Source organism: Taudactylus pleione, unplaced genomic scaffold, assembly GCF_031769625.1.
Source record: "Taudactylus pleione unplaced genomic scaffold, aTauple2 ptg000744l, whole genome shotgun sequence".
Taxonomy (NCBI): Eukaryota; Metazoa; Chordata; class Amphibia; order Anura; family Myobatrachidae; genus Taudactylus; species Taudactylus pleione.
In genome coordinates, this window is record NW_028285146.1 from 217,543 (window position 1) to 229,382 (window position 11,840).

The 11,840-nt window shown below is 62.3% G+C and overlaps 1 protein-coding gene across 3 annotated transcripts in view; it reads right to left on the minus strand.

Moving 5' to 3' along the window:
* LOC148477124 (protein brambleberry-like) overlaps positions 1–11,729 on the minus strand; it is a 73,891-nt gene extending 62,162 nt beyond the window's left edge. For all 3 annotated transcript variants that reach the window (XM_088457182.1, XM_088457181.1, XM_088457180.1), the window contains exon 1: positions 11,673–11,729. The gene's annotated coding sequence lies outside the window, so the exon portion shown is untranslated. The remainder of the gene's footprint in view (positions 1–11,672) is intronic.
* Between the last annotated feature and the right edge of the window lie 111 nt (positions 11,730–11,840).

Sequence of the window (11,840 nt, forward strand, 5' to 3'; positions counted from 1 at the left end):
GCAGGAGGTGCAGGGACACTATATGGCGGCCGGTGCAGTGCAGGTGGTGCAGGGACAGTATATGGCGGCCGGTGCAGTGCAGGAGGTGCAGGGACAGTATATGACGGCCGGTGCAGTACAGGAGATGCAGGGACAGTATGTGACAGCCGGTGCAGTGCAGGAGGTGCAGGGACAGTACATGGCGGCCGGTGCAGTACAGGAGGTGCAGGGACACTATATGGCGGCCGGTGCAGTACAGGTGGAGGTGCAGGGACAGTATATGGCGGCCGGTGCAGTACAGGAGGTGCAGGGACAGTATATGGCGGCTGGTGCAGTACAGGAGGTGCAGTGACAGTAAATGGCGGCCGGTGCAGTGCAGGAGGTGCAGGGACAGTATATGGCGGCCGGTGCAGTGCAGGAGGTGCAGGGACAGTATATGGCGGCCGGTGCAGTGCAGGAGGTGCAGGGACAGTATATGGCGGCCGGTGCAGTGCAGGAGGTGCAGGGACAGTATATGGCGGCCGGTGCAGTGCAGGAGGTGCAGGGACAGTATATGGCGGCCGGTGCAGTGCAGGAGGTGCAGGGACAGTATATGGCGGCCGGTGCAGTGCAGGAGGTGCAGGGACACTATATGACAGCCGGTGTAGTGCAGGAGGTGCAGGGACACTATATGGCGGCCGGTGCAGTGCAGGTGGTGCAGGGACAGTATATGGCGGCCGGTGCAGTGCAGGAGGTGCAGGGACAGTATATGGCGGCCGGTGCAGTACAGGAGGTGCAGGGACAGTATATGGCGGCTGGTGCAGTGCAGGAGCAGTATATGGCGGCCGGTGCAGTGCAGGAGGTGCAGGGACAGTATATGGCGGCTGGTGCAGTACAGGAGGTGCAGGGGCAGTATATGGCGGCCGGTGCAGTGCAGGAGGTGCAGGGGCAGTATATGGCGGCTGGTGCAGTGCAGGAGCAGTATATGGCGGCCGGTGCAGTGCAGGAGGTGCAGGGGCAGTATATGGCGGCTGGTGCAGTACAGGAGGTGCAGGGGCAGTATATGGCAGCCGGTGCAGTGCAGGAGGTGCAGGGGCAGTATATGGCAGCCGGTGCAGTGCAGGAGCAGTATATGGCGGCCGGTGCAGTGCAGGAGGTGCAGGGACAGTATATGGCGGCCGGTGCAGTACAGGTGGAGGTGCAGGGACAGTATATGGCGGCCGGTGCAGTACAGGAGGTGCAGGGACAGTATATGGCGGCTGGTGCAGTACAGGAGGTGCAGTGACAGTAAATGGCGGCCGGTGCAGTGCAGGAGGTGCAGGGACAGTATATGGCGGCCGGTGCAGTGCAGGAGGTGCAGGGACAGTATATGGCGGCCGGTGCAGTGCAGGAGGTGCAGGGACAGTATATGGCGGCCGGTGCAGTGCAGGAGGTGCAGGGACAGTATATGGCGGCCGGTGCAGTGCAGGAGGTGCAGGGACAGTATATGGCGGCCGGTGCAGTGCAGGAGGTGCAGGGACAGTATATGGCGGCCGGTGCAGTGCAGGAGGTGCAGGGACACTATATGACGGCCGGTGTAGTGCAGGAGGTGCAGGGACACTATATGGCGGCCGGTGCAGTGCAGGTGGTGCAGGGACAGTATATGGCGGCCGGTGCAGTGCAGGTGGTGCAGGGACAGTATATGGCGGCCGGTGCAGTGCAGGAGGTGCAGGGACAGTATATGGCGGCTGGTGCAGTGCAGGAGCAGTATATGGCGGCCGGTGCAGTGCAGGAGGTGCAGGGGCAGTATATGGCGGCTGGTGCAGTACAGGAGGTGCAGGGGCAGTATATGGCAGCCGGTGCAGTGCAGGAGGTGCAGGGGCAGTATATGGCAGCCGGTGCAGTGCAGGAGCAGTATATGGCGGCCGGTGCAGTGCAGGAGGTGCAGGGACAGTATATGGCGGCTGGTGCAGTGCAGGAGGTGCAGGGACAGTATATGACAGCCGGTGCAGTACAGGAGATGCAGGGACAGTATGTGACAGCCGGTGCAGTGCAGGAGGTGCAGGGACACTATATGGCGGCCGGTGCAGTACAGGAGGTGCAGGGACAGTATATGGCGGCCGGTGCAGTACAGGAGGTGCAGGGACACTATATGATGGCCGGTGCAGTACAGGAGGTGCAGGGATACTATATGGCGGCCGGTGCAGTACAGGAGGTGCAGGGACAGTATATGGCGGCCGGTGCAGTACAGGAGGTGCAGGGACACTATATGGCGGCCGGTGCAGTACAGGAGGTGCAGGGACAGTATATGGCGGCCGGTGCAGTGCAGGGACAGTATACGGCGGCCGGTGCAGTGCAGGAGGTGCAGGGACAGTATATGGCGGCCGGTGCAGTACAGGAGGTGCAGGGACAGTATATGGCGGCCGGTGCAGTGCAGGAGGTGCAGGGACACTATATGGCGGCCGATGCAGTGCAGGAGGTGCAGGGACACTATATGGCGGCCGATGCAGTGCAGGAGGTGCAGGGACACTATATGGCGGCCGATGCAGTGCAGGAGGTGCAGGGACAGTATATGGCGGCCGGTGCAGTGCAGGAGGTGCAGGGACAGTATATGGCGGCCGGTGCAGTGCAGGAAGTGCAGGGACAGTATATGGCGGCCGGTGCAGTGCAGGAGGTGCAGGGACACTATATGGCGGCCGGTGCAGTGCAGGAGGTGCAGGGACACTATATGGCGGCCGGTGCAGTGCAGGAGGTGCAGGGACACTATATGGCGGCCGGTGCAGTGCAGGTGGTGCAGGGACAGTATATGGCGGCCGGTGCAGTGCAGGAGGTGCAGGGACAGTATATGACGGCCGGTGCAGTACAGGAGATGCAGGGACAGTATGTGACAGCCGGTGCAGTGCAGGAGGTGCAGGGACAGTATATGGCGGCCGGTGCAGTACAGGAGGTGCAGGGACACTATATGGCGGCCGGTGCAGTACAGGTGGAGGTGCAGGGACAGTATATGGCGGCCGGTGCAGTACAGGAGGTGCAGGGACAGTATATGGCGGCTGGTGCAGTACAGGAGGTGCAGTGACAGTAAATGGCGGCCGGTGCAGTGCAGGAGGTGCAGGGACAGTATATGGCGGCCGGTGCAGTACAGGAGGTGCAGGGACAGTATATGGCGGCCGGTGCAGTGCAGGAGGTGCAGGGACAGTATATGGCGGCCGGTGCAGTGCAGGAGGTGCAGGGACAGTATATGGCGGCCGGTGCAGTGCAGGAGGTGCAGGGACAGTATATGGCAGCCGGTGTAGTGCAGGAGGTGCAGGGACACTATATGACAGCCGGTGTAGTGCAGGAGGTGCAGGGACACTATATGGCGGCCGGTGTAGTGCAGGAGGTGCAGGGACACTATATGGCGGCCGATGCAGTGCAGGTGGTGCAGGGACAGTATATGGCGGCCGGTGCAGTGCAGGTGGTGCAGGGACAGTATATGACAGCCGGTGCAGTGCAGGAGGTGCAGGGACACTATATGGCGGCCGGTGCAGTACAGGTGGAGGTGCAGGGACAGTATATGGCGGCCGGTGCAGTACAGGTGGAGGTGCAGGGACAGTATATGGCGGCCGGTGCAGTGCAGGAGGTGCAGGGGCAGTATATGGCGGCCGGTGCAGTGCAGGAGGTGCAGGGGCAGTATATGGCGGCTGGTGCAGTACAGGAGGTGCAGTGACAGTAAATGGCGGCCGGTGCAGTGCAGGAGGTGCAGGGACAGTATATGGCGGCCGGTGCAGTACAGGAGGTGCAGGGGCAGTATATGGCGGCCGGTGCAGTGCAGGAGGTGCAGGGGCAGTATATGGCGGCTGGTGCAGTGCAGGAGCAGTATATGGCGGCCGGTGCAGTGCAGGAGGTGCAGGGGCAGTATATGGCGGCTGGTGCAGTACAGGAGGTGCAGTGACAGTAAATGGCGGCCGGTGCAGTACAGGAGGTGCAGTGACACTATATGGCGGCCGGTGCAGTACAGGAGGTGCAGGGGCAGTATATGGCGGCCGGTGCAGTGCAGGAGGTGCAGGGACACTATATGGCGGCCGGTGCAGTGCAGGAGGTGCAGGGACACTATATGACGGCCGGTGCAGTGCAGGAGGTGCAGGGACACTATATGGCGGCCGGTGCAGTGCAGGTGGTGCAGGGACAGTATATGGCGGCCGGTGCAGTGCAGGAGGTGCAGGGACAGTATATGACAGCCGGTGCAGTGCAGGAGGTGCAGGGACACTATATGGCGGCCGGTGCAGTACAGGTGGAGGTGCAGGGACAGTATATGGCGGCCGGTGCAGTACAGGTGGAGGTGCAGGGACAGTATATGGCGGCCGGTGCAGTGCAGGAGGTGCAGGGGCAGTATATGGCGGCCGGTGCAGTGCAGGAGGTGCAGGGACAGTATATGGCGGCTGGTGCAGTACAGGAGGTGCAGTGACAGTAAATTGCGGCCGGTGCAGTGCAGGAGGTGCAGGGACAGTATATGGCGGCCGGTGCAGTACAGGAGGTGCAGGGACAGTATATGGCGGCTGGTGCAGTGCAGGAGCAGTATATGGCGGCCGGTGCAGTGCAGGAGGTGCAGGGACAGTATATGGCGGCTGGTGCAGTACAGGAGGTGCAGGGGCGGTATATGGCGGCCGGTGCAGTGCAGGAGGTGCAGGGGCAGTATATGGCGGCTGGTGCAGTGCAGGAGCAGTATATGGCGGCCGGTGCAGTGCAGGAGGTGCAGGGGCAGTATATGGCGGCTGGTGCAGTACAGGAGGTGCAGGGGCAGTATATGGCAGCCGGTGCAGTGCAGGAGGTGCAGGGGCAGTATATGGCGGCTGGTGCAGTGCAGGAGCAGTATATGGCGGCCGGTGCAGTGCAGGAGGTGCAGGGACAGTATATGGCGGCTGGTGCAGTGCGGGAGGTGCAGGGACAGTATATGACAGCCGGTGCAGTACAGGAGATGCAGGGACAGTATGTGACAGCCGGTGCAGTGCAGGAGGTGCAGGGACACTATATGGCGGCCGGTGCAGTACAGGAGGTGCAGGGACAGTATATGGCGGCCGGTGCAGTACAGGAGGTGCAGGGACACTATATGACGGCCGGTGCAGTACAGGAGGTGCAGGGATACTATATGGCGGCCGGTGCAGTACAGGAGGTGCAGGGACAGTATATGGCGGCCGGTGCAGTACAGGAGGTGCAGGGACACTATATGGCGGCCGGTGCAGTGCAGGAGGTGCAGGGACAGTATATGGCGGCCGGTGCAGTGCAGGGACAGTATACGGCGGCCGGTGCAGTGCAGGAGGTGCAGGGACAGTATATGGCGGCCGGTGCAGTGCAGGAGGTGCAGGGACAGTATATGGCGGCCGGTGCAGTGCAGGAGGTGCAGGGACACTATATGGCGGCCGGTGCAGTGCAGGAGGTGCAGGGACACTATATGGCGGCCGGTGCAGTGCAGGAGGTGCAGGGACAGTATATGGCGGCCGGTGCAGTGCAGGAGGTGCAGGGACAGTATATGGCGGCCGGTGCAGTGCAGGAGGTGCAGGGACAGTATATGGCGGCCGATGCAGTGCAGGAGGTGCAGAGACAGTATATGGCGGCCGGTGCAGTGCAGGAGGTGCAGGGACAGTATATGGCGGCCGGTGCAGTGCAGGAGGTGCAGGGACAGTATATGGCGGCCGGTGCAGTGCAGGAGGTGCAGGGACAGTATATGGCGGCCGGTGCAGTGCAGGAGGTGCAGGGACACTATATGGCGGCCGGTGCAGTGCAGGTGGTGCAGGGACAGTATATGGCGGCCGGTGCAGTGCAGGAGGTGCAGGGACAGTATATGACGGCCGGTGCAGTACAGGAGATGCAGGGACAGTATGTGACAGCCGGTGCAGTGCAGGAGGTGCAGGGACAGTACATGGCGGCCGGTGCAGTACAGGAGGTGCAGGGACACTATATGGCGGCCGGTGCAGTACAGGTGGAGGTGCAGGGACAGTATATGGCGGCCGGTGCAGTACAGGAGGTGCAGGGACAGTATATGGCGGCTGGTGCAGTACAGGAGGTGCAGTGACAGTAAATGGCGGCCGGTGCAGTGCAGGAGGTGCAGTGACAGTATATGGCGGCCGGTGCAGTACAGGAGGTGCAGGGACAGTATATGGCGGCCGGTGCAGTGCAGGAGGTGCAGGGACAGTATATGGCGGCCGGTGCAGTGCAGGAGGTGCAGGGACAGTATATGGCGGCCGGTGCAGTGCAGGAGGTGCAGGGACAGTATATGGCGGCCGGTGCAGTGCAGGAGGTGCAGGGACAGTATATGGCGGCCGGTGCAGTGCAGGAGGTGCAGGGACAGTATATGGCGGCCGGTGCAGTGCAGGAGGTGCAGGGACACTATATGACAGCCGGTGTAGTGCAGGAGGTGCAGGGACACTATATGGCGGCCGGTGCAGTGCAGGTGGTGCAGGGACAGTATATGGCGGCCGGTGCAGTGCAGGAGGTGCAGGGACAGTATATGGCGGCCGGTGCAGTACAGGAGGTGCAGGGACAGTATATGGCGGCTGGTGCAGTGCAGGAGCAGTATATGGCGGCCGGTGCAGTGCAGGAGGTGCAGGGACAGTATATGGCGGCTGGTGCAGTACAGGAGGTGCAGGGGCAGTATATGGCGGCCGGTGCAGTGCAGGAGGTGCAGGGGCAGTATATGGCGGCTGGTGCAGTGCAGGAGCAGTATATGGCGGCCGGTGCAGTGCAGGAGGTGCAGGGGCAGTATATGGCGGCTGGTGCAGTACAGGAGGTGCAGGGGCAGTATATGGCAGCCGGTGCAGTGCAGGAGGTGCAGGGGCAGTATATGGCAGCCGGTGCAGTGCAGGAGCAGTATATGGCGGCCGGTGCAGTGCAGGAGGTGCAGGGACAGTATATGGCGGCCGGTGCAGTACAGGTGGAGGTGCAGGGACAGTATATGGCGGCCGGTGCAGTACAGGAGGTGCAGGGACAGTATATGGCGGCTGGTGCAGTACAGGAGGTGCAGTGACAGTAAATGGCGGCCGGTGCAGTGCAGGAGGTGCAGGGACAGTATATGGCGGCCGGTGCAGTGCAGGTGGTGCAGGGACAGTATATGGCGGCCGGTGCAGTGCAGGAGGTGCAGGGACAGTATATGACAGCCGGTGCAGTGCAGGAGGTGCAGGGACACTATATGGCGGCCGGTGCAGTACAGGTGGAGGTGCAGGGACAGTATATGGCGGCCGGTGCAGTACAGGTGGAGGTGCAGGGACAGTATATGGCGGCCGGTGCAGTGCAGGAGGTGCAGGGGCAGTATATGGCGGCCGGTGCAGTGCAGGAGGTGCAGGGACAGTATATGGCGGCTGGTGCAGTACAGGAGGTGCAGTGACAGTAAATTGCGGCCGGTGCAGTGCAGGAGGTGCAGGGACAGTATATGGCGGCCGGTGCAGTACAGGAGGTGCAGGGACAGTATATGGCGGCTGGTGCAGTGCAGGAGCAGTATATGGCGGCCGGTGCAGTGCAGGAGGTGCAGGGACAGTATATGGCGGCTGGTGCAGTACAGGAGGTGCAGGGGCGGTATATGGCGGCCGGTGCAGTGCAGGAGGTGCAGGGGCGGTATATGGCGGCTGGTGCAGTGCAGGAGCAGTATATGGCGACCGGTGCAGTGCAGGAGGTGCAGGGGCAGTATATGGCGGCTGGTGCAGTACAGGAGGTGCAGGGGCAGTATATGGCAGCCGGTGCAGTGCAGGAGGTGCAGGGGCAGTATATGGCGGCTGGTGCAGTGCAGGAGCAGTATATGGCGGCCGGTGCAGTGCAGGAGGTGCAGGGACAGTATATGGCGGCTGGTGCAGTGCGGGAGGTGCAGGGACAGTATATGACAGCCGGTGCAGTACAGGAGATGCAGGGACAGTATGTGACAGCCGGTGCAGTGCAGGAGGTGCAGGGACACTATATGGCGGCCGGTGCAGTACAGGAGGTGCAGGGACAGTATATGGCGGCCGGTGCAGTACAGGAGGTGCAGGGACACTATATGACGGCCGGTGCAGTACAGGAGGTGCAGGGATACTATATGGCGGCCGGTGCAGTACAGGAGGTGCAGGGACAGTATATGGCGGCCGGTGCAGTACAGGAGGTGCAGGGACACTATATGGCGGCCGGTGCAGTGCAGGAGGTGCAGGGACAGTATATGGCGGCCGGTGCAGTGCAGGGACAGTATACGGCGGCCGGTGCAGTGCAGGAGGTGCAGGGACAGTATATGGCGGCCGGTGCAGTGCAGGAGGTGCAGGGACAGTATATGGCGGCCGGTGCAGTGCAGGAGGTGCAGGGACACTATATGGCGGCCGGTGCAGTGCAGGAGGTGCAGGGACAGTATATGGCGGCCGGTGCAGTGCAGGAGGTGCAGGGACAGTATATGGCGGCCGATGCAGTGCAGGAGGTGCAGGGACAGTATATGGCGGCCGGTGCAGTGCAGGAGGTGCAGGGACAGTATATGGCGGCCGGTGCAGTGCAGGAGGTGCAGGGACAGTATATGGCGGCCGGTGCAGTGCAGGAGGTGCAGGGACAGTATATGGCGGCCGGTGCAGTGCAGGAGGTGCAGGGACAGTATATGGCGGCCGGTGCAGTGCAGGAGGTGCAGGGACACTATATGGCGGCCGGTGCAGTGCAGCTGGTGCAGGGACAGTATATGGCGGCCGGTGCAGTGCAGGAGGTGCAGGGACAGTATATGACGGCCGGTGCAGTACAGGAGATGCAGGGACAGTATGTGACAGCCGGTGCAGTGCAGGAGGTGCAGGGACAGTACATGGCGGCCGGTGCAGTACAGGAGGTGCAGGGACACTATATGGCGGCCGGTGCAGTACAGGTGGAGGTGCAGGGACAGTATATGGCGGCCGGTGCAGTACAGGAGGTGCAGGGACAGTATATGGCGGCTGGTGCAGTACAGGAGGTGCAGTGACAGTAAATGGCGGCCGGTGCAGTGCAGGAGGTGCAGGGACAGTATATGGCGGCCGGTGCAGTGCAGGAGGTGCAGGGACAGTATATGGCGGCCGGTGCAGTGCAGGAGGTGCAGGGACAGTATATGGCGGCCGGTGCAGTGCAGGAGGTGCAGGGACAGTATATGGCGGCCGGTGCAGAGCAGGAGGTGCAGGGACAGTATATGGCGGCCGGTGCAGTGCAGGAGGTGCAGGGACAGTATATGGCGGCCGGTGCAGTGCAGGAGGTGCAGGGACACTATATGACAGCCGGTGTAGTGCAGGAGGTGCAGGGACACTATATGGCGGCCGGTGCAGTGCAGGTGGTGCAGGGACAGTATATGGCGGCCGGTGCAGTGCAGGAGGTGCAGGGACAGTATATGGCGGCCGGTGCAGTACAGGAGGTGCAGGGACAGTATATGGCGGCTGGTGCAGTGCAGGAGCAGTATATGGCGGCCGGTGCAGTGCAGGAGGTGCAGGGACAGTATATGGCGGCTGGTGCAGTACAGGAGGTGCAGGGGCAGTATATGGCGGCCGGTGCAGTGCAGGAGGTGCAGGGGCAGTATATGGCGGCTGGTGCAGTGCAGGAGCAGTATATGGCGGCCGGTGCAGTGCAGGAGGTGCAGGGGCAGTATATGGCGGCTGGTGCAGTACAGGAGGTGCAGGGGCAGTATATGGCAGCCGGTGCAGTGCAGGAGGTGCAGGGGCAGTATATGGCAGCCGGTGCAGTGCAGGAGCAGTATATGGCGGCCGGTGCAGTGCAGGAGGTGCAGGGACAGTATATGGCGGCCGGTGCAGTACAGGTGGAGGTGCAGGGACAGTATATGGCGGCCGGTGCAGTACAGGAGGTGCAGGGACAGTATATGGCGGCTGGTGCAGTACAGGAGGTGCAGTGACAGTAAATGGCGGCCGGTGCAGTGCAGGAGGTGCAGGGACAGTATATGGCGGCCGGTGCAGTACAGGAGGTGCAGGGACAGTATATGGCGGCCGGTGCAGTGCAGGAGGTGCAGGGACAGTATATGGCGGCCGGTGCAGTGCAGGAGGTGCAGGGACAGTATATGGCGGCCGGTGCAGTGCAGGAGGTGCAGGGACAGTATATGGCGGCCGGTGCAGTGCAGGAGGTGCAGGGACAGTATATGGCGGCCGGTGCAGTGCAGGAGGTGCAGGGACACTATATGACAGCCGGTGTAGTGCAGGAGGTGCAGGGACACTATATGGCGGCCGGTGCAGTGCAGGTGGTGCAGGGACAGTATATGGCGGCCGGTGCAGTGCAGGTGGTGCAGGGACAGTATATGGCGGCCGGTGCAGTGCAGGAGGTGCAGGGGCAGTATATGGCGGCTGGTGCAGTGCAGGAGCAGTATATGGCGGCCGGTGCAGTGCAGGAGGTGCAGGGGCAGTATATGGCGGCTGGTGCAGTACAGGAGGTGCAGGGGCAGTATATGGCAGCCGGTGCAGTGCAGGAGGTGCAGGGGCAGTATATGGCAGCCGGTGCAGTGCAGGAGCAGTATATGGCGGCCGGTGCAGTGCAGGAAGGAGGTGCAGGGACAGTATATGGCGGCTGGTGCAGTGCAGGAGGTGCAGGGACAGTATATGACAGCCGGTGCAGTACAGGAGATGCAGGGACAGTATGTGACAGCCGGTGCAGTGCAGGAGGTGCAGGGACACTATATGGCGGCCGGTGCAGTACAGGAGGTGCAGGGACAGTATATGGCGGCCGGTGCAGTACAGGAGGTGCAGGGACACTATATGATGGCCGGTGCAGTACAGGAGGTGCAGGGATACTATATGGCGGCCGGTGCAGTACAGGAGGTGCAGGGACAGTATATGGCGGCCGGTGCAGTACAGGAGGTGCAGGGACACTATATGGCGGCCGGTGCAGTACAGGAGGTGCAGGGACAGTATATGGCGGCCGATGCAGTGCAGGGACAGTATACGGCGGCCGGTGCAGTGCAGGAGGTGCAGGGACAGTATATGGCGGCCGGTGCAGTGCAGGAGGTGCAGGGACAGTATATGGCGGCCGGTGCAGTGCAGGAGGTGCAGGGACACTATATGGCGGCCGGTGCAGTGCAGGAGGTGCAGGGACACTATATGGCGGCCGGTGCAGTGCAGGAGGTGCAGGGACAGTATATGGCGGCCGGTGCAGTGCAGGAGGTGCAGGGACAGTATATGGCGGCCGGTGCAGTGCAGGAGGTGCAGGGACAGTATATGGCGGCCGGTGCAGTGCAGGAGGTGCAGGGACAGTATATGGCGGCCGGTGCAGTGCAGGAGGTGCAGGGACAGTATATGGCGGCCGGTGCAGTGCAGGGACAGTATATGGCGGCCGGTGCAGTGCAGGTGGTGCAGGGACAGTATATGACAGCCGGTGCAGTGCAGGAGGTGCAGGGACACTATATGGCGGCCGGTGCAGTACATGTGGAGGTGCAGGGACAGTATATGGCAGCCGGTGCAGTGCAGGAGGTGCAGGGGCAGTATATGGCGGCCGGTGCAGTGCAGGAGGTGCAGGGGCAGTATATGGCGGCCGGTGCAGTACAGGTGGAGGGGCAGGGGCAGTATATGGCGGCCGGTGCAGTACAGGTGGAGGTGCAGGGACAGTATATGGCGGCCGGTGCAGTACAGGAGGTGCAGGGGCAGTATATGGCGGCCGGTGCAATACAGGTGGAGGTGCAGGGGCAGTATATGGCGGCCGGTGCAGTACAGGTGGAGGTGCAGTACAGGTGGAGGGGCAGGGGCAGTATATGGCGGCCGGTGCAGTACAGGTGGAGGTGCAGGGACAGTATATGGCGGCCGGTGCAGTACCCGAGTCCTCCGCCTTCTCTTTCTCCTATCGGCAGCATCATCCACCGCATCACACAGACTCTCTTATAAAAGATCGTTTTATGACGTCAGAGTTATATGGCCAATCACAGCGTCCGCTGTCACAGAGGCCACGCCCAGTCATTCATGTGTATAACGTGGCACCAGGCC